The following is a 26,864-nucleotide window of genomic DNA, read 5'->3' as shown; positions in this document are numbered from 1 at the left end:
AGGCACTCAGTATACAGGACTTGGATAAATGAATGAACATTCTTGATTCTGTAAGATGATGGATCGATACTAATTTGATTGGACTTTAGAACTTCTATTTTAGAGAGTAATTTCTATCAGGCATTCAGACTCAATATATTACCTAATAGAGAGAAATAAGATTTGGGGGTAATACTTTCTGCTTAACAAATGACACCTAAGGAAGTGTGTTCTATCCAGTATAGTAGCTCATGTTGTGAACTAGGTGGCAAACTATAATTTAATATAGAAGCCAAAATTCTGCTTCATAAGAAATAACTAAATTATCCCTTGAGTATTATGGAGGTGCTTGGAAATAGCCATAGGGGGGATATCATCAAATACCACTTGGAAAACTATGAAAGCAACAGTAATGATAAAGCCATTGAGGAACCTGGAAATTTCCCAATTAATACTAGAAAGTATTTTTTTACTGAGCAAAACGGATCCCTTTAAAACAGATTTGTTGTGTACTTTCTCTTATACTTTATACAGTAATATAATGATAAAATAGTAGTAACAATAGTTACTAATATTGGAGCATTTCTTTCTTTCTTTCTTGAATATTTCATTTATTTATTTGAGAGAGAGAGAAAGCAAGCAGAGGGAGGTGCAGAGGGAGAGACTCTTCAGGCAGACTCCCTGCTGAGCATGGAGCCCCATGTGGGGCTCAATCCCACAACCCATGAGATCATGACCTGAGCCAAAATCAAGAGTCAGATGCTCAGCCAACTGAGCCAATCAAGTGCCCCAATATTGGAGCACTTCTTGTGTACCAGGTATTGTGTTTTATACTCATTATTTAATTGAATGCCCATGGCAGCCCTGTGACGTAGGCACTTTATTGCCCCCTCCTCCTTTACAGGATAAGAAATTGGTCTTAGAAAGATGAAGTAGTTTGTCTTAAGCCACATAGCTAGTAAATTCAGCAGGGATTTAAATCTGTGCCTGACTCTAGAGCTTGAATTTTTAACTTCTGCATTAACTGGTTTCTGTTAAATGATGAGAATATTAAACAGGATGAATGTTTCCTCCAAGTGAAGCTCATGGGTCACTAGCATTGCAAACACTAGAGGCCTTGTTAAAAATGTACATTCCGCGGCCTTGTCCTACTCAACCACAATCTCTAGGGACAACCAGTGCAGGGAAGTCCAGTCCCCCTGAGCTCCCTATTTCTGAGAAACCCAGTCTTTTCTATTTCTTGCTTGACTTAAGGGAGAGCTGTCTACACAGTCCACTTGATCTTGCTTGTATATACTGAGGTTCCTCCCGTTTCTTATCAACCAGAAAGGGGTACGGTTCGGTACGATTCAGGAAAATAGAAGCATTCGTCCTGGTTACATTGTAGAGTTCCTTTCCTCCCCTTGCCAGAGATATCAAAATGTTTCCCAATGGTTTGGCCTGTGGGAATGCTGAAAAATGAAATAGCTTTAAAAGCTAATCATGCCAATAATTCTCATACAGGTGATTTTCAGATAATGTACACCTTTTCCTCATTATTTTGTATATGTCATTATCCCACAAATTTTTGGCAAGCGGCCAGTAGTTCACACAACGGCGAGATGCTGGGGTCGAGTAAGGGGGATAGGAGGGGGCCTTGCCCATATAGAACTTCAAAGGCAGATGGAAAAGATAGGTTTCCTGAGAGGAGCCCAAGGCCAGTCTGGGATGGGGGTGGGGGTCAAGGTAAGATTCCCTATGGAATTTTAATCTGCTGCTTGAAAAATGGGCAGAAATTATCCAGATCGAAAGTTAAGAATGAAAACACAGTGAAATGTGACTCTCTATCTAGTAGGCTACAATGAAAAAGGCTATGAGACTGGAATCACAATTGTTGGTAAGACTGGGTAAGAATAACAAGGTAGAACTGGAATGCGAGTTTTATTAGACAGATTGGGACGTCCGTATATTGCCGGTGGAAATGTAAAATGGGGCAGCCACTTTGGAAAAACAACCTGGCAGTTTTTCAAATGGTTCAACATAGAGGTAGCCGGTGACCCAGCCCTTCTGCTTCTAGATACATACCCAAGAGCAAGGGTAACATTTGTCTGCACAAAAGCTTGTACTCAGGAAATGAAACAGGAATGCTCATAGCAGCACTCTTTGTAATAGAAAGTCTGTCAACTGATGAATGGGTAGATAAAATGTGGTGCCTCTGTACAGTGGAATATTATCTATTGTTGAGAAGGAATGAAGTGCCGACACACGCTCCGACACGTCCAACAACATGGACGGACCTTGAGAACCTTCTGCTAAGTGGAAGAAGTCAGTCAGAAAGGACCACCCACTGTAGGATTCCATTTGTAGGGAAATGTTCAGAAAAGGCCAATCTCTGGATCTCTGGAGACAAAGGGTAGACTAGCATTTGCCTAGGGCTGGAGGTGGTGGTGATGGGGGTTCTAGAATTGGGGATGATGGCTAAGGGATGTGAGATTCCTTTTTTGGGCCATGAAAATGTTCTAGGTGATGGATGTACAATTCTCTGAGTAAACTGAAAACGATCAAGGTGTCCATTTTAAGGGAATGAATTGTAGTGTATGTGGATTATATCTCAATAAAACTGTCAAAAAATAGGTAAGAAAGAGAAGGTACCAAGATCCTGCATAGGGCAGGAGCATTGCACATGGGAAGAGATGAACTATGTCTTAGAAAATTGGAACATGGCAGAAAAAGAGAACGAGTGGTATCCAGTGAGACAAAGAAATCCTCTGGGGCCCTCACTGTGGGGCAAAGTGGGCCAGGTTATAAATTTGGGTCTTCATCTTAAGATAAAGTCTGGAAAGACTTTCCTGCAATAAACAACATATAAAACAAAAATAGCAGGCAGGGCCATGTCACCTGCTGCAACTGATCAGAGACAGGCACACTGGCTCTCCAGATGCCGGATCAGCAGTGCTTCTAACACCCCAGTTCCCTCAGCTGAGATATACAGACTGGGTCTGCAGACTTTGTGTGTCGTGGGGGTAGCAGGGAACAGGGGAATAAAAGAATTGGATGGTTTTTTTTTCCCCCTATGCAATCAGCTGAATATCAAAATTTCCCCTATCATCAAGTTACTATGTTGCTTTACGGTAAATGTGGCTATTTGCACAAGGCACACATGCACAAAAATCACTAACAAATCTGCTTATTAACGCCAGTGATTTACAGCTTGATATTTAGCCCACCAGTCACACTGGGGTGAAATCAAGAGAATGAGGGGAAAGAGAAGTTCCAAGCTAATGCTATTCTGTGGAAGGGAGTAAGGATCATTTATAAAGAAAGAGCACGTCAGCTCAAAACAGTCTGAGTATAATAATTCACATGGCTGAACATTTTTAATGCTATATGATGATATGTATTACTAAACACATATATTTTAACAGAGAGGCTCTTTTAAGCGTCCAGTACATATACATGCATAAATATGTATGATTTGTTTTGGAGGGAGAGATTTTTGTAGTCAGCATGCGTTTGGCAGCTGTAATAATTCTGGAAGCAAATATCATCCATTTAGAATCTAAACAAGGAAAAAACTGTTCTGTACAGATCGAGTGTGCCAGTTGACAGACTCTGGAAGCCAGTGGGGCCACCTCTGATCTTGTGAGGAACTCGTCAGGGAGCAACTGCTGAGCCTGCAAAAGGGACCAAATGCAATTCTGTTGATTTCAAATTATTATTCCCTTCTGGGTTGGCCTGAGTCAATCAAGGGGTAATTGAATTTCATTGGATTTTACTGTATTGTGTCTACCAAAGAAAAGCCTCCATGTTAGAGTAGATTTTTAAAAAAATTTTTTACTAATGCTTATACACAGTCTTTTAAACTTTTTACTGCTGCTTCAATGACACTAAAAGGGACTGCAAATGTACCTATTAAGCAAATTGGCATTGCTTTATGAATAAAAATGTTTATAACAAACACAGACATTTTTCAACCTCCACCCATTGTGCTAGCTTCTTTACAGACCTGTTTCTCGACTAATGCTCGGAACACCTTTCTTAGGTGGGAGTTATTACTAGGACCGTTATACAGATGTGGAGACTGAGGCTTGGAGTATGCAGTGAGTTTGCCTGAGGTCATGTGGCTAGTGAAGGGCAGGGGTGAGTCTCCAATGTGAGCGATTAGGTGGAGGCGACATTAGTAACTACTGTACATTTCTGCCCCTCTGCTTCAGAAGTTGTAGCGTCATTAGATTAACAGTTGAATGTCTGTATAAGAATGGCTGAGCCTTCTAATCTAATGGTGTGCAGATGGCTTATACTGAATAGGGTTCTAAACCAACATTCCTTGTGCTTCTACCTTGAAGTATGTGAATCCAGCATTGTACAAGGCACCCAGCAATAACAGAGTTGAATCCTTGCAGACCAGTCAAGAGGAAGTCATTAAAAACTGTCCATTTTCCAAATATGGACCTAAGTTACTCTAACATTTGCCTCAGAAGCAAGCAGAGAGCCAATGAACCTGCATGCATCGTGCTCTGAAATTGTGATCACTGTAGTACCCGTGGTTCTTTATACAAAGTAAAATATTTAGAACTCGGAGGCACAGATTCCTCTTTAGGGAATAGGGTACCATCTTGGGCATCTGGTAGCAAGACTTTTGAAGTTATTGACCATATTTTTCACCTACTCTGGAAGAACAGAGGACTAAAGCTCATAACAAAGCATCTGGGGGTGGCTCAGGGAGAGACAACAATGACATGTCCCGACGTTGGTGATCTCCCAGGAGCAAATGTAGGAAGCTTTAAGGGCCTTGGGGAGCAAACTGCTGTCACTGAATGTCTCATAGCCAGAATTACAGTGGCCAAGGGAAGGTCAGAGGGCAACTGGCATATTGTGGTGCTAAGCACGTTTCTCTCTGTTTGATCATTTTTCTGCAGCTCCTGTTTCAATCCTTTTATCAGTTGATAGAGACTTTAATCCTCTTGCTCCATTTTTTCCTCTCTTCCCAATATGAAATATTGGCTTTTGTCTGGTTTTACATGGACTTTTCTCTCGCTAGCCATATGTGTCTGTATAATAAAGTGTTTGTGTGTGCATGTACCCACTCACACACACCTCTACGTGCTCAGCCTGTATGACTCACAGCAAAAATCACGACAAAATCCTGGAAGTTTAGCAACACATTCACACACTACATCTCATTTTTTCTCTTCAGAAAACTTCTCCATTCTATAGATGAGGAAGTTGGAGCTCAGTCATCTTGAAAGAATCATCAAAGATCACCCACTTGGCAGAGAGAAGAGGCAAACTTGGAAAACAACTCTGAGGGTTTTTTTTTTTTTTAACTTATGCAAATTTCATCTCTTAGATTTCCAAACTCCTGAATTCTCCATTATGCTCATGTCCTTCTGAGTTGGGGAGGGGGATGTGTTGAGCTCCATGGCGAGTCATTGGAGAAGCTAAACAATGAGGTATGGGAACGGAGATTTTCTAGGAGGTCGATTGCAAACTGGTTCGAAGGACTTGCATATTGATTAAAGCAAGGTTCCCCTTTATGCTACCAGCTCATCATGAGGCCCATTTCTATACTATGGTCAAGATCTGGGGACAATGACATCACAGGGCTGCCGGTATAGGATCTATTTGGGGTGGAAAGAGCAGAAGATGGGGCAAGGTGGGGACTGCGAACGGTCTTGAGAAACATGCCCAATGCAGTGAGAATTGAGAGAAGGCCCCGGTACTTGGACTTGGGTTGCTCAAGTCACAAACAAGTTTGAAGTCTTCAGCTTGCGAAGGAGAAGGGGGAGAGTTTGTCTGAGATGCAGGACTTGCTGACCAGGAGTATCAGTACACGCAGAAAGCCTCTGTTAACTAAAAGGGTCATTACTAGACTCTACCCAACATCAAAGCAAGCAGAAATAGAAAACAATCCAGTTCACAAACATCCTAAGAGGGTCTCAGGGATTCTAATGACTCTGTTTGTTCCCAGGAAGGTCTGTGGACCTGCACTCCTGTCTGCGAGACCTAAGAGCTCATCCCCAGCTTCCTTATCTTCAGGCAAATAGCATTTTTAGCCAGCGAGCTTCATTTTCCAGACATCTTTGTGCTAACCTTCGTTGAATCAAGGGCAGCTTCATTTCTTGCAACAACCGCATATATTCACTAAAAACGTTTTCTTAAAAGACAAAAACAAAGTGAAAGACAAAATACTGTTCTTCTGCTCTTAAACACAATAAAGGCATTTCTCCTTGATGTGATTATGTATTAAATGTATCGAAGTTTATTGTCTCCATAGGAGGAACTTTCCATTACTTTCTGTGCTCTCCATTTTATTATTAGAGAAGATAATTTTTTGAAGGAAGCAATAATAAATACTGAGCAGAGAGAACTGAACTAGACACCTGAAGATGGGATCAAGGTTACTGCAAACAATACTTTTTTCTACACAATTTGTTGTGTTTGCACACACAAGGACATGGCTGGAAACTGCCCACTCTGTGCACCACTGCTCCCCCAGCATGTGGCTTTCATTTCCACAGGCTGTAACGAAACTTACCCCACTTACTGGAAGTCTATTAGGCTAAGAAGGATCTTTTCAAATTTCATTCTCATTTCCCACAAGTTTGTAACATTTCAAAATAAAAAGTTAGACTACAAGGCAATTAAAAAGAAATGGACTTGTAGAGGCCAGGGCATGTCCTAGAGTGGGACCCAGAGAAGGAAAACTCTATAAAACCCATTATAATGGCTTGCAAAGAGGTACTGCCATTATCATGAATCCATGACTTATTAATTTTTGTTTCTTCAAATAGAATTTGAGTCATAGAGAACTTAGACTGCCTCTACACTGTCAAAGTAAAATAGATAATGGGGTCATTATCTGTATATTGCGGAAAAAATTCTTTTTATCCTATCTTGTTTGTCTTCCCTGAACTGTGGTACTGGACTCAAATGAACTATGAAACAAAAATCATCCCAGAGTTTTCTTTTTTAAAACTTGACTATCTAGATAACTGCTTATCTGTCCATTTTATTTATTAGTATAGAAATGTTTCATAAATAAGCAATGTAAAGGATTTGACCAAAAAATAATTATCAATAAACACACAGATAGCATGGGAGAGGGCAGGAGAAATCTGTCTGATCTTACTCTTTATTTAAATTGAGGTCAAATTGATTAGATTCATTAATTCAGTCAAAATATGCTATTTTATAAATGTAGCCAGTGCAGACATGTTTATAGGAAGAAAATATACATTTCTTCTTAACTCCATCCTCAGTATTAACAGCTTACAAAAGTGAAAATCAAACAGGGTTTTTAACCTGCTGTTTATTACTTAATAGTATGACTAATACATACCTTTTTTTTTAAAAAAAGAAGATCTACCTTATTATTTTTTAATTTTTTAAGGATTTTAAAAATATTTTCCAACATTTTATGAATGTGCTACACTTTTTAAAAATTTAATTTATTTTTTTCCAGTGTTTCCAAAATTCATTATTTATTTGTTTGACAGAGAGAGACAGATAGGAAGAGAGGGAACATAAGCAAGGGTAGTGGGAGAAGGAGAAGCAGGCTTCCTGCTGAGCAGGAATCCGATGGAGGGGCTTGATCCCAGGACCTTGGGATCACAACCAGAGCTGAAAGCAGAGGCTTAACAGCTGAGCCACTCAGGCGCCCCTACCTTATTCTTTTTGACAGTCATGTGATATATGCACAGGATAGACAAATTACAGTGCCAGAATGTTCTATATAGCTACATTGCACAGTTTTACAATAATTTTTTAAATGGTCCCCCATGGGTGGATATTTTGACTGTTTCCAACCTTTAACTGTTAAAGCAATGCCTTGAACATGTATTTTTGGATATTTGTACAATAACTTTCTTTGGATAAACTGTATGATAACTTTCTTTGGATATATTTCTACAAGCTGAGGTGCTGGGTAAGGAGGATATTAGGGTTCTCTAGAGAAACAGAACTAATAAGATATATACTTTAATGAATATAAGGAATGTATTTTAAAGGAGTGTCTCATATGATTGTGGGTGCCGGCAAGTCTGAAATGCACAGGGCAAGCTGGTAGGCAAAGGATTCAGGCAAGTGTTGATGCTACAGTCTTGAGTCCCAAGCCAAGAAAACCAGAGTTTCTGCACTGCAGGCTGGAGACAGAATTCCGTCCTTTATAGGAGAACTCAGTCTTTGTTTGCCAGACCTTCAATTAATTGGATTCACTCATATCCTGGAAAATACTGCTTTATTTAAAGTCAACTGTTTGTAAATGTCAATCATATCTAAAAATATACCATTATAGCAACGCAGTGTTTGGTCAAAAACCTGCCACCATAGTCTAGCCAAGTAATTACATAAAATTAAGCATTACAACGATCAATAAAGTGTGGTACATCCATACAGTAGAATAGTACTTAGCAATATAAAGGAATGGCATATTGATACATTAGACATAGGTAAATCTCAAGATAATTATGCTGAGTTAAAAAAAAGTCAGATAAAAAAAAGAATAATTACTGCAGAATCCCATTCATATAAAGTCTAAAAAAATGCAACTATTCTTTAGTGATACTAAGCAGATTGATGGTTGCCTTGACATGGGATGAGAGGCAGGAAGGAGGAATCATCAAGGGGCAGGAGAAAACTTGTGGGCAGTAAATATGTTTATTATTCTGATTGCAGTGACGTTACATAGGTATAGAACTTGTCAAAGCTTACCAAATTATGTGTTTTAGATCTGTACAATTATACCTCAATAAATAAATATTTTTTATACTTAAAAAAAAAAATTAACCACTGGGGCACCTAGGCGGCTCAGTTGTTAAGCATCTGTCTTTGGCTCGGGTTGTGATCCCGGGGTGCTGGGATCGAGCCCCACATTGGACTCCCTGCATGGTGGGAAACCTGCTTCTCCCTCTCCCACTTTCCCCTGCTGCATTTCCTCCCTCACCGTGTCTCTCTCTGTCAAATAAACAAATAAAATATTTTTAAAAATAAAAAATAAAAAACTTAACAATCACAAAGGGTATGTACTATTTTAAGGACTTTGATAGGTGTTGCCAAAAGCCCCTGCTGAAAGGTTGTAGGAATTTGCACTCCCATGAAGAGTGTACTAGGGTTGCCCCCTTTTGCTTACTGTTTTTCCCTTTAAAAAAAGTGTTTATTATAGAAAATGTCAAGCCTACGTGAAGTAGAGACTATCATACCATCACCTTCCATGTTTCTGTTCCCATGATCAACTGTCAGCAACTCATGGCCAGTCTTTTTTTCATGTCAACTACCACCTGGTGCCTCCCGCCACCACCTGTCCCCCACCAATAGATTATTTGGAAATGAATTCCTGACATACATAATTTCTTCTGGAAATATTCAGCATGCATTTTTAAAAGATCGGAGTTCTTTTTTTTTTTTTTTAAAGATTTTATTTATTTATTTGATAGAGAAAGAGAGATCACAGGTAGGCAGGGAGGCAGGCAGAGAGAGAGGGGAAAGCAGGACCCTGCTGAGCAGAGAGCCCAATGCAAGCCCAATCCAAGGACCTTGGGATCATGACCTGAGCTGAAGGCAGAGGGTTTAACCCACTGAGCCACCCAGGTGCCCCTAGAAGATCAGAGTTCTTTTTTTTTTTTTTTTTTTTTTTTTTTTTAAAGATTTATTTATTTATTTGACAGAGAGAAATCACAAGTAGACGGAGAGGCAGGCAGAGAGTGAGGAAGGGAAGCAGGCTCCCTGCTGAACGGAGAGCCCGATGTGGGACTCGATCCCAGGACCCTGAGATCATGACCTGAGCCGAAGGCAGCGGCTTAACCCACTGAGCCACCCAGGCGCCCGAAGATCAGAGTTCTTAAAATATAACCACAACACTAAAAATTCACACCCTAAAAATAGTTAATTCCTTATATCATCAATTATCTATCCAATGTTCAAATTGTCTCATCTGTTTTTAAGTTGGTTTATTTGAATCAGGACCCCTGGGATGTGTGGGTGGCTCAGTCAGCTAAGCATCTAATTTCAGCTCAGGTCATGATCCCAGGGTCCTGGAATCCAGTCCTGCAACAGGCTCCCTGCTCGGTGGGGAGCCTGCTTCTCCCTCTGCCTACAGCCCCCACCTCCGCTTATGCTCTCTAGATAAGATCTTTTTAAAAAAAAATATTTGAATTAGGACCCAGAGAAGTTAGTACGTTGCATTTGGTTATGTCCCTCCAGTCTCTTTTAACCTACAGGCTCTTCCTCCCTCTTTTTTTTTTTTTTTTTTTTTTTCCCTTTCAGTATGTGCCATATGAATATGCAGAAGGAATCAGGCCCAGTAGAGCCCCCTCACTTCTGTTAAACAACAGATGCAAGGATAAGGCTGATGCTACTCTATGCTTTGCACCTGTTCCAGGTGGGAGATGAGATGCTAGAGAGGCATTTGAACAAAAGCAGTGATTCCTAGCTTTTTAGAGTTTTGGGATCAGTATAACTTTCAGGAGAAATTTACTACCAGAAGGAGCTATCAATTTTTTATTTAGCTAGATGAGGACATTCAAAACAAAAATTAAGATTAAGAACAGTAATTATCATCAAAATTTCATAAAGTTCAAGATATATGAATACCCCAAAAGCAGAAGGGGAAACTCTCAGGATGAGAGCCAGTCATTTCAAATGGAACAGCTCCCAGAGTCTAGAGCCTGTGCAGCACAGAATCTGAGAACTATTAAAAGTGAGAGGACTGAAACTTGTGAGTCTATCTGTGTGCCAATTTTCTGTGTGACCCTAAGTCTAAGAACACTTAGACCCGTAAGAACACTTAGACCCTGGGTCTAAGTGTTCTCAAATTCAAGATGAGTGGCTGATTGCAGGATGTCATCTCTGGATGTTTCTGGATGAACTTCAGGGGTTCATGACAATCCTCAGAGAGCTTCATAATCATAAAAAAAATCACCTATCTGGTCATGTTTCATAACTTATTGGACGATTTTGGTGACCTAGCACTGCAAGTGGAAATAACATCTGAGTTCTAAAGATTTCATTCAGGCAATTTAACGGGCCTACATTTTGCCCGACACAGATACAACTACTGATGGTCCTTCACCCTAACCATTGTTAACCTCATCTAATCTTATACTTAGGGGCAACACATGAAGAATATTAGACTCTTTGCCCATTCATTGAGATGTAACTTCCAAAAGACCTATAGCCCTAGCATACCTTTTATTCGTCTCCATTTGGGGCCCAGTGGAGCACCACCTTCTTACTTCTTTTTCCCCCTGATTGAAAGGCAAGCTATGGTAGCTCCACCAACCACCAGCTACGTGATCTTGGACCAGTATTCTGCCCTTTTTGAGCCTCAGCTTTCCCATCCCCTATTCCTCAGAGGGGTTTTGTAAGGCTCAACTAAGAAAATGGAATACATTGCATTCGTTGCAGAGTTTGCATGTTATTTAGCAACTACAGTCACTCTTCTTAGGTGTGCAAAGAGCTTCTGAAGTTCAAAATTCAAGGTGTAAGTCTAATTACTAAAGTTGACTTTAAAAATTCCAAAATGATTTTCAAAAAGTAGACTTCAAAGACCTGGAAACATGGCATGTTCTATTACTATTTTCTTTGTCAAAAAGCCACCCTAGCGAGCCACTATTTGGTCATCTGTTGTTGTTTGCTGTCGTTTCATTCTACCCATAATAACTGGCCTTATTGGATGGTCAGGATAGGAGACCCAGCAGAACCATTGCTGGGTGGGAAATTCAATATATCTGCCAGATTATAATGAAATAAACAGTAACCGCTTATACATATAGAACAAAATCAAATCTCCTTTAAACCACCCCAAAGCTATTGCCTTGTCAACTGGCTATGGAACTGTACATTTCCAATTCTTCAGTTATTAATATCACCATAAATACACAAATCTTTTTGGGTAAAAAGTGTCTAAGGCACAAGTCAACACTGTTCATTTTAGTTAACTAGAAATAGTTTGTTCAACATATTTATCAGCTCAGGATGGAAAAAGTGCCCTTTATTATCAGCAAATATAATGTCACCCATGTTTCTGGTGCTTTGCCAGCATCAGGGGATTAATCATCCTATTTTCAAGTTACAGTTGGAACATGACAGGTAGGAATTCATTTTCCACACCGCAAACGGAAATCTTTTAAAAACATAAATCAGACATGTCACTCCCCTGCCTAAAATTCTTCTCCAATGCTACCCCTTGCACAAGAAGCTACATTCAAACCCCTGACCAGGGTCCACAAGGACTGACATCACCTGGATCTTGCCCACTTGTCTGCTATCACCATGCCGTCTTGCTTCTTTTTCTTCCTAGAGCACTTCCCCTGCCCAAGTTCCGGGGCCTTTGAACTAATCTCAAATTGCCCACTGTCAGCTTCACTGCTTCGTTCAGGTCTCAGCTCAAATGTGAGCACATCTGAGAGACCTCCCGCGACCACCTCATCTAAAGAGGGTGTTCCATCCATCATTTTCTATCACACTATACCAGTTCACTGCTTTTACTTAGAGCTCTTAGCATCTGAACGGCTGACGTTATCCTGCTTACTTGTGTCTCTCCTACCAGAACATAAGTAGCAGGAAGGCAAGGATCCTGTTTATCTCATCTACCTTTCTATAACTGAATGCCAGGCTGTATCTGGTTTAGGGTAAAAGCACCAAAGTACCAGAAGCAACACATACTTGCTATATAAAGAAGAAAGGGAGGGAGAGAGGGAAGGAAAAAAGGATAGAAAGAGATAGGACAGATCTCAATAACGTCTGAGACCAGATATTTGTCTGCAAGCTGATCCTGCTCCTGCCACATAGAATCGTTGAAAGAGATGCCTCAGCTGTTCTACCAAGGGAAACCAGGACTCAGAGAGGTGAACGCGCTTGATCAAAATCACACAGTGAAACAATCGCAACTTAAGTTTTCTGCTCCTACATCAGTGGACTTTCTACTATCCTGCAATTCCCATGGGGAAGAGAGTCTCCAGTGGCCCAGAGAGGTCAAGTCTGGAGGTTGGAAGGATTCTAGGATCGAGAAGTCAAAAATGGAAGCCAACTCACAGGCTTCTGGGGCCTCCTGGAGAAGCTCAACAGAGCCCTCCCTCCAGATCTTCTCAGGTCTTTCTCCTAGGCCCTGTGATCTAAGGCACACCTGTGCAGCTGTGTGCTGGCTTTGCCCCATTGTCAGGACCAGGCTTCAGTACCATGCTTCTAGCTGACGCCTTGTTCATTCATCCAACTACCATAAGCACTGTACTAGGGTTGATGCATATTGGAGTAAACATTATGGAAATCATCCTGCGCTCAGGGTATTTGTTCTCAGAAAAAGCAGACAATCTGATTTCAGACAATCTGAACAATCTGTTTCTCTAAGTGGCAATGAGAGTTAAGACCAGGGATATATAGGAGTCCTAAACTTGTCTACAAGACTGGAGAAGGCTTATTGGGGGAGGTGATTTAAATGAGGGTGGAGGGGCGCCTGGGTGGCTCAGTGGGTTAAGCTGCTGCCTTCGGCTCAGGTCATGATCTCAGTGTCCCGGGATCGAGTCCCACATCGGGCTCTCTGCTCAGCAGGGAGCCTGCTTCCCTCTCTCTCTCTCTGCCTGCCTCTCTGCCTACTTGTGATCTCTCTCTGTCAAATAAATAAATAAAATCTTTAAAAAATAATAAATGAGGGTGGAGAGGGTATGCTGGCTAGAAAGCTGGAAAAGTGAGGACTTTTCCTGGAGACAAGAAAGTGTCATTTGAGGAATTATTTTCTGCCATTAATGATAACAATTAACAATAACAGCTAGTAGGTATGGATACCTGTCTCTGTGGTAACCATTGAACTATATGCTTTACATGCTATCTTTCCTTTATTCTTTACCAGATTTGTGTGCGATATAATCATTACTATCCCTACCCTACTGATGAGGAGACAGAGGCTGAGTATATAGGAGGTCAGTCTGCTACAAGTGGTCTGTCCAGAGGAATTCTCATCGCACAGTGGCACACTCTTCCTTTAGTCTCACCACCAATGCTTTATGCATCTCTGGCAAACTGCATGTCTCTCAGCCTTTCTCAGGGGCTCATCTATGCCACGTCCCTATACACCGCAGAGGAAAGGAGCTATACACATTTTTCAGAATGGTTGATACAGGAAAAACTCGTTAAAAATTAGCTGGATGAAAAGTCAATTGGCCTAATAATCAATTAATCTGACACTGTCAGGGAGATTTTACCCCAGCTGTTTTGCTCCCATGTCTTAAGTTGAAGATGTCCCTCAGTTTGAAGGCTGGTAAGAGTGTAGGGGTGTGTGTGTGTGTGTGTGTGTGTGTGTGTGTGTGTGTGTGTTGGACTGGGCCCAGTGAGGCTAATACAGTGAAAATATTTTCAAAGAGAAAAATCTATCTTTCAACAAAATGATTATTTGGAAAACTGGCTCTAGGGAGATGGTTTTCCTGCATGTTTGATTTTGGTTGGGAATTAGCCTTGGGACCCTCAGGGCCACCTCACACTGTTCCTGGAACAAGATTTTTCAGGAATGACTTGGTAACTTTGAAGCCAATGCCATTTTCCTCTTGCCTGCAGTGGTGAAGCTAGCATTGAGAATGAGACTTAATCCCTCAAGTTGTCTAGGAAAAAGAAAGAGATGGCTTCCTTTCCATCACCTGTTGGAGTTTATATACATGTTTGTGGTCTCAGTTTATCTTCCTTTGTGTCAGCTCAACCCCTTCCTGCTTATCCGAGCTGGTTTCCTAAACTTCTGCCTCTGATAAATTGCCATGTTTCAGGCCAGTCTTAAAGGAAAGGCAGTTCTATACAAGGTCTAGCAAGGATTTGATTGGAAAGACACCAATCTATTCACAGAAGGGTCAAACAGGTCTTAAATAGAAAAAATGGTATTTAGTCATTGGGGAGACCTCAAATGAAACAAAACAAAAATAAAAACCTTCTATGATTATAGTTCCTCTTGATTCATGAAATATTTGAAGGGAAGAGAACGGAAGCTCATTCTCGCTTCCTCTCCTGGTAATTAAAAATCAAGGTCTAAACTATGTAAACATAGCTATAAATAAGTCTTACAAGTAATTTTATATGCAGTATTTTTGTTTAGCTTCTTAGAAATAATCTTTCTGAAAACTCAGAATTCCACAAACTGTGGTTCAGAGCCCCGGAGGACATCGGAAGCCCTTTCAGGGGGGGCCACAAGAGCAACACTATTTTCAAACCAAAACATTCAGATGCTATTTGTCCTTGTCACACTCATTCTTTCACAGGTGTACCGTGGAGTTTTCCAGAAGTGACATGTTATGAGGTGTAATCTTTGTTCTGTTGGCTAATGGAACATCTACTTGCACATTCTTATATTTTACACATTTTTCTGTTTTTATTTCTAAATGGCAAATATTCACAGATATAATCCACACAAATAAGAAGTTATTTGTAATCCTCAATCATTCTTAAGAATGTAGAGGAGTCTTGGGACTTAACATTTGAGAGCAGCTAATCCAGGTAATGATTTTTTTTTTAACCCCTCCTAAATTATTTCATTTTTCTTAAGTCCACTTTTAGTAAGTTAAGTAATACTGTCATACATGGCCTGATTCACCATTTTACAGAGGCAGTGCTTTCATTCAAAGGATATTTATTGAGTACCCATCACATGCAAGTCAACCTTAGCAAAACCTGAATAAGGGCTCATGTATAACTGCAGATGGCACTACCTAGATAGCCTCTAACCAGCTTCCTGTCCATGCATGATCCGGAAAGGAAAAGCCTTTACCAAGTATGACTGTTCCCTGGTCTTTGACATTTCACTTCTCACAGTATCTCAGGTTAGAGGCAGGACAAGAGTGGTCAGATTTAGACGTTCTATTGCAATGATTATCCACTATAAACACTACCTATATCTCATCCCCAAAAGGAGTCACACACTGAGGCCTACAGGTGGGGACATTTGCAATAAGGGGAGCAAGTGTCGTCTGGGTATCCATATCAGATCTAGATATAGATCTAGCATATCAGATCTAGACATGATGAATTGTTATGCTTCATCTCTTGGGCTTAAAAATTAAAGATGGTCATACTGGGTCCTACTCCAGGATGAGGAGACCAATACAGAAGAAAACATGTGGAGAAAGAGACAAAGAGATTCTAATTCCTTATTATGTTCCTAGCACCTAGGACAGCGCCCACACATTGCAGGTGCTCAAAAGTGTTTATTGATTCAACTGACTTTGGTCTCTAGGTGCTTTTCAAGTGAAAATTTGGAGCATCTCAGATAGAAACAGAGCCCCCATTTCATCTTTTATCCCGAACAGGCCTCAGCTACAGAATATGCCCATTGACATATTAAAGTTTGATAAAATACATTTCTTCTCTTCTCTTCTATTTACCCTCCCCCTTTGCTGTTACCTCATACCATTTCTCTAGTTTTTTATTTTCATTCCAACTACCCTCTTGAGAAGGTATTTTATATCAGGACACTGGATATGCTGCTTGATTCAAAAGCAAGCTTTTCTGCAAGTATTTTTAACTTCTCATTTCTATGTTTAGCTTCTCTGGGCTCCTAAATCTTGTGAAAGAAATTTTAAACTTGGCCAACCTATGCCAACATTCATAGTCTGGATCTGGAGCCAAGGAACATGAACCAAAGTAGATTAGGAGAACAAGCGAGAAGAGAAAGAGTTTTATAAAAGGAGGATTATAATTAGCAGGATTTAGTACTCAATAGGTTTGGCTCTTTCAATCAAAGAAAAACTAACCTATTCAAATTTCCATCTGAAATCTACACAACTATTTCAGAATCCCACTTATGTAAAGATTCAGAGGATCCGATGGCTTGTGGATAAATCAGGTCGGTAGGAAGGACTCATGCATCCTGGTGTTCTGCAGATTGACTGGGAGAATAGATTGTAACCTGAATCTTTAATTGACCAAGTTTTATAAGAAGCCATGTTAAGAAGAGTTCACTTAACCAATCTCCTTTTCTTCTTCCATGTGCAATCAAGGGGGTTTCTAATAGAAAAATTTGAGATAAGATTTATCTCTTGGTTATTGTCAGGCTGACCCCAATAATTAAAAAAAAATATATATATATGTGTGTGTGTGTGTGTGTGTGTGTGTGTGTGTATTTATGCACATATATAATATATTCATAAGAACTAAAGAATAATATATAGATATAGATATATAGATAGATAGATAGATATCTATATATAGATACACAAAGTGTGGGCAAAGTGTGGGCTGTAAAAGGAGACGATACTCCACACAAACATGACTGAATGGATTCCTCGCTGAGAGAAAGGATTCCAGGACTAGAAAAAGGAAACAACACCGACCTACTGCATAGGTCTCCTCCCTAGAAAATCATATCTGTTTTTCCTTTTTCTTTTCTTTTTTTTTTTTTAAAGATTTTATTTATTTACTTGACAGACAGAGATCACAAGTAGGCAGAGAGGCAGGCAGGGGGCGGGGCGGGGGTGGAAAGCAGGCTCCCCTCTAAGCAGAGAGCCCAACGCAGGGCTCGATCTCAGGACCCTGAGACCATGACCCGAGCCGAAGGCAGAGGCTTAACCCACTGAGCTACCCAGGCGCCCTTGTTTTTCCTTTTTCTAATCTTTATATCTCCCATGCCAAGTATGACGCAGAGGCTCAGTACATATTTGTTGAATGAACAAACATAGAGCTACATGCAGTAATACATACACCCATCCTTACAACAGAGACCAATGCTGTGTGCACTCGAAGGCAGGCAGTTTGCTGAATTCATGTGCGTCATCTTACAGCCCCCTTCCTCCTTTCTCTTTCCCCACCTCATCACGCACCGGCTCATTTCTCTCCCTGCACTCTTCTACTTAATTAATCTTAAAGCATTTCTCAGGTGTATTTCTTCCATGAAGGCTTCCTTGAGGATTACATGCCTCAACACCTCCCCCGTCTTTGAGTTGCCATTGCCTTGGTTTTTCTGCGCCTTGCCCTTCATGAACCAAGTGTGGTTTAGAGCAGGGCCCTTTAATCAGAGTGCTCACATTCATAATCTCCTCCATTCACGTGTTTTGTCAGCTTGGGAAACTTCTTCATTTCCTTGTCTATGGGGGATGAAAGAAAGAGTATCTCCCTCACAGGGCAAAGATTAAATAATACGATCATCATAAAAGGCTTATTAGCATTGAGCCTGGTATAAAGCGCTCAGTGAATACTGGCTATGCTTATTCCTGATGGAATAAACAGTTGTGCTCCTGCAGTAGACAGGGGCGCTGCCGTGCACCATGCTTCCTTGACCCACCTGATTTTAGGCAGCTATTGCAGAGGCTGATAAACCTCCCACCTTCCCTCTCCGCGCTGAGGGCCTTCTTTGGCCCAAGGAAGCCTTCTCTGCTGCAAGTAGGCACAGTTAATTCCCCTCTTGGGAATTAACCTCTTGGATGTAGCCTTCGAACACTGGGGGATGAAAGTCAGTGTGTAAATGCTGCAGCCTCCCTGCTCTCTGGTCTTAGGATTCTCGGGTGTCTTCTGCACAGGTTCTCAGAGGATCCCTGGCAGGACTGAGCCTCCGTTGCCCACAATGGCCGGCTTTCTTTCCCCTTCCTTCCTTCCCTCCTCACTTCCTCTCTCAATCTCTCTCTCCCTTTCTTTCCCTCCTTTCCTCACTCCCTTCCTCTCCCTCTCTCCTTCTGGCATTTCTTTCTTCTGTCTCACTTGTCCACCTCTTTGCTTGTGCCTCCTGGGATCACCTCACACATAAATTCCCAAGTCTTTGTCTTAAGGTCTGCATCGGGGGAATCCAAATTAAGACAGGCCCCAAGGAAAGCCAATTCTCAGGATATATTTACTTAGGGCAGGTCATATCCCATTATTTGTAGTTCCGTATTGTTTGGCATGTTTTGTGGTCTGAAGCTCTGTAACTATTTGGTAAATAAATTATATATATATATGTTTATATTGGCGTGCCTGGGTGGCTCCGTGGGTTAAAGCCTCTGCCTTTGGCTCAGGTCATGATCCCAGGGTCTTGGGATCAAGCCCCGAGTCGGGCTCTCTGCTCAGCGGGGGGCCTGCTTCCTCCTTCTCTCTCTCTCTCTCTCTCTCTCTGCTTGCCTCTCTGCCTACTTGTGCTCCCTCTGTCAAATAAATCAATAAAACCTTAAAAAAAAGTTTTTATATACGTTTATATTTATAAAGGATATATTTTGAGAAAAACTTCCGTATTTAAATTCAAGAGAAGGAAGTTCTATCATAATCACAGCTGATGAAATTAATTGCTATTTACATTGCTATTAGGTTCAAGTTTGGGATATACATGTACAAACACTTGAACTTCTTTTGGAAAATTTAGCCTCAGAATTGTAACTTGTGAAAATGAGCCATAAATTTGGTTTATTTATAAAAGTGACTTCACACTTTACTTGGTGGGTTTTACTCTGTTGAGGAATCACCCGTCTATTGAATGACTAGTACTAACAAGCAAAGATGCCAAAATATGAACTACGAGCTACAGAGTTGTGTGGTTTTTTTTTCCAATAATGTAAAAACTTCACACTATGTTACTGAAAAAACAGATGTCCTGGTGCAGAAGTAGAAAAGAGAGAAAAGGCCTTTGCTTTCTTTCAACTAAACAAATGGTTTATTCTTTCCAAATGCATATAGCTAGGCTCATGTTTGTTTTACGATTTACAGGTACCCTGCCGTTTCCAGAAAGGATTTGGCAACTGTTGAGCATATGAACAAGACAATGTTTAAAAAAGCGAACCATAGAAAGGTATCCTAATAATGTGTAAGATTAGGATTGAAGACTATCAGTTAACCATCACTATGGCAATGCCGCATATTAGTCACCTCCAAGCTCAGTGACTTAAAACCATCACTATCTATTCTCACACTGTGTCTCCACATTGACTGCAGGAGCTCTGCTGTATTCACAATCTTTCTGGGGCTAAGCGTGGAGGGAGCACATCTGCAAGAAGGAGGCCTTCTCTTGCTGATACCAGAGGCATAGGAAGGCAAGGAGGGACATGCCGTGCCCACTGAAGTCTTGTTTGGGAATGGCATACATCACTTATGCACATCTTCCACTGACCAAAGCAAGTCATTTGCCAGACTCAGCATCAGTGAGGCAAGGAAATGCGTGCTGTCTCTGTGAGACTAAGGCAAAGGTAGCTTTTCAAAATACTGTTGGGAAAAGGGAATGAAGAATTGTGACCAGTAAGTTTGTCTACAACAGGGAATCTTAATGATCACACTGCTGTCTAATGTCCTTACGTTACCCCGGCCTCTTTCAAGTCACCAACTATATTCTCATCTTTACACTAACTATTTTTTCTGCTTGGAATTACTACCCCTTATATCTCCTCACCTTCTATAATAAACTCTGCAAAGGCAATTTGCTGGCGGGGGGGTATTTTTTTTCACTGATGGTGGTTTCTTATCTTTTGCAGTCCATCGACTGCTCAAGTATTTGGATTTGTGCATCAAAGAAGTCTTACAGACCCAAACTCATTGTAAATTCTTAATCCTTTTGTCCATATGTTAATCTTATTCTGATGTCTCAAACCACAGCAAGCTTAAGTAGTTGAGCAGGGAGATAAATTGTTTTGGAAGGACTGTAATCTGGTTTAAATTTATTCACCAGAGGCTCCATTTCCCTCCACAATAGACCCTGATTCGATCCTTAAACTATCTTGGGTTTACTGACAACCAAGGCTACATACTCCAGTGAAATGTCTTAGGATCCTGCACTATAGCTTTTAATTGTGCAAGATTATCCGATGTGGCAAGCACTACCTGTTTCTTTTAGGAAGCTCAGCTTATCCTAAGGACGGAGTTAGCATCTCACATCAAGAAGACAGATATTGATTCATTATAGCTTTGACTTCCCCAGTTTAAATTCAACACACAGAAGTATTTAAGATTTAAATCTAAGACATTATCTATGATAAGAAAGTGTCCTGACTTTCATAGAATGTTTCAGCCAGGAGATATTCTTTAGTTTTCTGTCTTTAAGCCAACCAGCCTGCCTGCCTTCCTCAATAAACATTTCAGTGGTTTTTAGCATATTTACAGAGGTTAGTATATTCATACAGCAACGTACACCACTATCTAATTTCAGAACGTTTTGACAATCCCCTGAAGAAGTCTTACATCGGTTAGAAGTCACACTCCATTCCACCCATACTTACCGCTGGAAACTACCAGTCTACTTCATTTCTGTGAATGTGCACATTATAGTTATTAATGGTATCATACAATATGTGGCATTTTGTGACCAGCTTGTTTCACTTAGCATAATGTTTTCAAGATTCATTCATGTTGTTGAATATGTCACTCCTTCTATATTCCTGAATACTATTTCATCATACAGATATACCTCTTGGTTTACCTATTTATCAGTTGGTGGACATTTGGGTTGTTTCCACTGTTTTGTTTTCAGATATTTTATTTTATTTTATTTATTTAATTTATTTATATTTACTTATTTATATATTTATTTGATTTAATTTGTTTATTTTATTTATTTATTTTTAAAGATTTTATTTATTTATGACAGAGAGATCACAAGTAGGCAGAGAAGCAGGCAGAGAGAGGGGCTGCAGGCTGCAGGCTCCTGCCGAGCAGAGACCCCCATGTGTGGCTAGATCCCAGGACTCTGGGATCATGACCTGAGCTGAAGGCAGAGGCTTAACCCACTGAGTCACCCAGATGCCCCAAGTTGGCTGTTTCCACTTTTGAGCTATAATGAATAAAGCTGCTAGGAACATTTGTATATAGATTTTGGTGTGTATGTATGTTTTCATTTCTTGGAGTGTAATTGCTGGATCATATGGTTTAACATTAACACAATCATACGTTTAACATTTGGAGAAATGGCTAAATGGTCTTCCAAAGTGAATTGCATGATTAACAGTTCCACCAGCAAATATAGGAGAGAGCCAAGTTTCCCATATCATTGTCAATATTTGTTATTGTTTGTCTTTTTTATTTTAGCTATCCTAATGGAGTTGAAGTGATAGCTCAGTGTGGTTTTGATTTGCATTTCCCTAATGACTAGTGATCTTAAGCATATTTCCAGGTGTTTTTTGGCTATCCGTATGTCTTTGGATAAATGTTTATTTAAGTCCTTTGCTCATTTTAAAACTGAGATGTCTTCATGTTGTTGTTAGAGTTCTTTATATAGAAAGAGTTTTGTGTGTGTGTATACACACACACACACACACACAGAGAGAGAGAGAGAGAGAGAGAGTGTTTGTGTGTTCTTTATATATGCTGGATGCAGTCCTTTTTTGAATAGGTGATTTAGAAGATTTTTCTCCCATTCTGTGGGTTGGCTTTTCACTTTTATTTATTTATTTTTAAGCTTTAAATAAATGTTTTTATTTTACAAAATAATCATACCTAAGAGCCATACATTAATGCCAAAGAGGATGCCAGTACTCAAAAAATAATTATGGGACTCTAATGTTGAACTTTTCCTGAACAAGTTATGAATCACAGTAGAAAAATCATTCAATTCTTTATCAGATCATGATGCTATTGAATCAAGACTATGTTGTTCAGTCTGATCATTTATATAATTCATTAAATATAATAAGAGGTATTAGTTACTACCTTTTGTCAGATACTATACATATCTAAGTTTTTCAAATTTTATTTTAACTACTTTTTTAATAGTGTCCTTCAAAACAGTTTTTTTTTAAATTTTGATGAAATCCAATTTATCTATTTTTAATTGCTTATGTTGTCGATGTCATATCTAAGCAACCACTGCCTGACTAAAAAGTACGTAAAGATTTATTCCTATGGTTTCTTCTAAGAGTTTTATAGTTTTAGATTTTACATGGTCTATGATCTGTTTTGAGTTAATATTTTTACAGTGTGAGGTAGGGGTCCAACTTCATTCTTCTGCATGCAGATATTCAGTTGTCCCTGTACCATTTGTCAAAAAGATCATTTTTCTCCATTACTATGACTGGCACCCTTGTTGAAAACCAACTGAATGTATATGTCAAGGCTGATTTCTGTACTCTCAATTCTATTCCATTGGTCTATATGTTTACCTGTAGGCTAATACCCACCACATTTTCTTCTGATTTTTTCAAACAGAGAAATGCATTCCACTACTGCATTTAATAAGCTATTTAAGAGGGAAAAAAAGACCCAAGGGTCAAAAAATTTAATCAATTATTTTCCCCTCTGTATTTAATAACTGAAAATCATTTTCAGAGCCAGTAGAAGGAATAACAGATCATCATATCCTATTTAAAAAGCTCTTTTTTTGCTGATGGATCTTTTTCCCTACCTATACAAATTTCCTGGAAGTTATATTTTTAGAATAACATTATCCATTCCTGCCTTTAATGTACATTTATTAAGGACCTACGTTTTGTAAGGATAGGTAATCCAAATGCTTCAGAAATGAATTTCTAAGGTTAATAACCATGTCTGTAACTGTGTATGTGAGTATATATGTAGCGTTCTCATTTTCCACATCAACATTTTATGTATTTTACCTTAGGTCTGCCATTTACTGTTTCTGTACCCTCGGGCAAGTTACATAATTTCTTTGACTCCTAGTTTCCTATTACCAAGAGTATACTCTCATTGAGTTCTTATAAATATCAAATGAGAAACACATGTAAAGATTTTAGTAGAGCATCTGATACACAGAAGAACTTACTAAACCATTATTAGGTGTAACCTGCACTGGAAGAATAAGGAAAGCCCTGAGATTCTTCATATTCTCTCAGAACCTACTTTACAAAAAAAAAAAAAAAAAAAAAGCTTTAGCCATTAATATTAGTAGGAAATGTTCAAAAGTATCTGTTGACAAAATATAATTTTCAGGTGTTAAAGTGAAAACTGGAAAAAGACAATAAGTAATTCCTAGAGTGAAGGTTGTTAATTTTTCCTCCTCCTAACTGTAACTTGGTTCTATACTCATATCAAAAAGTAGAAAAAAGGGTTGACAGAAAATCAGTTACCTAAATTTCTGATTTAGTCATTATTTGGTGACTTCTTCCAAGGTTGTTCGTTTCCTCTTTCTATTAAAAGGATGGCTCTCTAAGCAATTTAGCAAGGTAAAACAAACTCCTAAGATACATCGGCGATATGCATGTGGGTAAAATATTTGACAGCACATGTCCAAATGTGTTGTATTTGAATTTCAGCTCTAATTTACTGACAAATAAAAGTTTTCTAGTGTCTCATCTTCCACACTACTTATAATATAGTGTTGTTCCTTAAAGTAGTTTTCTAATGTGGATATTTTCCAAGAGAAGACTGTAGTGGACATGAGCCTCATTTTGGTTGTCAAGCACTCATTTTTCCTTCTTTTCCTAACAGGACCTTGATTTCCTTTCAGGGAATCACATCTTTTGGGGGATTGTCCTTCTTCTACAGAAGGGATATTCTCAAGCCAAGAGTTAAGTGTATGACTCATCTTAAACCAACTAGATTGTTTTTCTGGATTTTGGACCTTGAATGACATGATGTAAGGATGAGAAGAAGGGCTGAATTGAATCACGCCTATAGCAACACATGGACTCAACTATGTATGAATGAAAGCCATGCCTTCATTTTCATTGTACATGTGCCTTGAACTGCCCGGTTTCCGGTATTTTCTAAGCCCAGTTCCTGAGTGTTCCTTTCTTTTTGTGAACTTTTCTATGTCCTTCCAATAAATGATTTCACTTTCGTTACTCAAAGGCAGTTTCTGTTACTTGCAATTTCAAGAATTCTTGGTAACACGAAGTCTGCCTCCAGTCTTGCCCATTCCCAGACCCTCCAAAAGAAGCAGGGCTCTACAAGTGAGTTTTCCATATGTATTTGTTGACTTCTTTAATCTCCCCCAAAGGCTCACCCTTAGATTTTGTTGAAATTCTCCTATTCTTTTTAAGTCCCCAAATCTCTTAAGTGTTCCAGAACTTTCTTTCAAAGGATTTAGTAAGACCTTGTAGAATAGGAGAAAGTGACATTTGATAATGATAGAGAAAATCACAAAATCCTTCTTCCGCTTCAATATCTATTGAAGACCTGCCAAACCCTGTCCTAGATGCTAGAAATACAAAATGACTACGACAGAGTCTTGTTCCTTAGACAGCCTGGAGTCTACTAGGGGAGATAAAGCCCACAGAAATAACATTAATGCCATAGAGACTGTGATAAGAGCTATAATTGAGGTACAGATCAAGTGCTCTAGGAGCACAAAGGGGGGAAGATTAATTCAGGCTGGAATGATTGGGGATTTCAGGGGAAGAGATGAAATTTCGAGCTAACTAATCCTACTGTAAGTGCCCCATGGCCAATTATCTCCATGAAATGGAGTTTGCAAAATTAAGCCTGACCTGTAGAAGTTAGTATGTTTTCTCTTAGCATGGCATAGTACAGTTTCTGAGGTTTATGTCTTCTTGGGCAATGTGCTAAATTGATTAGGACAGGACTGAGCAAATAAGGAAGTCAGACATTGCTGGTCTGTGCCTTAATCGGCCTGGGGGGCCTGGTCTTTGCATCTTTTTAGTCAGTGGGACTAAATGGCAACTGACCATGGCCTAGATTGGGGCCACTGTGTTTCTTAGCAGGCTTTAAATATGGTTTAAAATTAAATAACAGCTCCAAGGAGCTGCTTGGGCTTATTTTCTTTAAATGGAGACAGTAGCAAGGATAGAACCTGCAAGTTGTTTTCAGCTGCCTTGAAAAAGATACTCATTTCATATTCTTTTATGTCCACATCTTCTTTTTTTTTTCTGCCCACACAGTGAAGGCGAATTTCTTCTTCATTTTACCAGAGAAAGGGTGCTCTGAATTCATCTAGGATGGACAATCAGTCTGACAGAACAGGCTTGAAAAACTTATTACTGCTCGTGGCCATACTTGTAGAGGTTTTGCGTGAAATGTTCCTTTCATGCTGGTAACCTCTAAGATGTGAGGGAGCAGTGTTATTTGGAGCACAAAATGTTGTGTACCTAGGTGACAATGAATTCATCTACCCAGCTAGAGAGAATATAATTGAAAGAGGAAAAGCCACTTATTTTTTTTTAAAGTTCTGTTTTTTCAAAGGAGTGGTTTAATTTGATCAAATAAGTAGCCCAATGACCCCTCCGCCCACCTACAAAATTCACATTCTGGACAGTGCTTACATTAGTCTTTCATCGGGCAAAAGGAAAGAGAAAGAATAGGAGGTCACTGCTTCTTATCAACCTGGGGAGAAAGACATTGGAAAACCTTGTTTTATTGAACCGTGTTGTGTGTGCACACACTAGCGAGGAACCTAGAGGGGTTCATATTCCCAGAAACTTCTTGGGAATGACATAACATTCTCATAGATATAAGCAGAAAAGTGAGAGAAGGCTTCATTAGGAAGCCTTCATTCTAATGCTGCCCTATTTTCCCAACATTAGGGTCCCGAATCTTCTGCTTAGTTCAGTGATCCCTCAGAACGTCCTCAAGATGCTTATCACATGTGAAAAGGGTGAACATGGAAAAGGCAGAGGGTCTTCAGACCTCTGACCCTTCATTTGTTTCCAGTGCTGACTGGGGCAAAGGCGACCTTTGAAGTTTGTCTGATAGGGCAGGGGAGACTTGGGCCCAATGAGTCCATAGGGATGCTATTATGGGTTGGATTGTGTCCTCCAAAAATATATATGTTGAAGTCCTAAACACCAGTACTTCAGAATGTGACCTTATTTGGAAACTAGTTAAGATGAGGTCATCCTGGAATAGGGTGGGTCCCTAATCCAACATGGGTGTTGACCAAGTAAGAAGATGGCCACATGAAAACAGAGACACAAAGAGAATACTGCAGGATGAGGGCAGCAGAGGCTGGAGAGAAGCAGCTGCAAGCCAAGGAATGCTAAAGACTTCCAGCAACCACCAGAAACTAGGAAGAGGCAAGGAATGATTCCCCTGCAGTTTTCAGAGGGAGCATTTCCTGCTGACACTTGGATTTCAGACACCTA

The 26,864-nt window shown here is 39.8% G+C and overlaps 1 protein-coding gene across 2 annotated transcripts in view; it reads right to left on the bottom strand.

The window, feature by feature from the left end:
- Positions 1 to 26,864, bottom strand: part of SYNPR (synaptoporin) — a 311,298-nt gene that overhangs the window by 51,576 nt on the left and 232,858 nt on the right. The window lies entirely within an intron of this gene.

The sequence above is a fragment of the Mustela nigripes genome, chromosome 2 (assembly GCF_022355385.1).
Source record: "Mustela nigripes isolate SB6536 chromosome 2, MUSNIG.SB6536, whole genome shotgun sequence".
Classification (NCBI taxonomy): Eukaryota; Metazoa; Chordata; class Mammalia; order Carnivora; family Mustelidae; genus Mustela; species Mustela nigripes.
The sequence above is the reverse complement of the archived record's forward strand: the minus strand, read 5'-3'. Positions and strand labels throughout refer to the sequence as shown.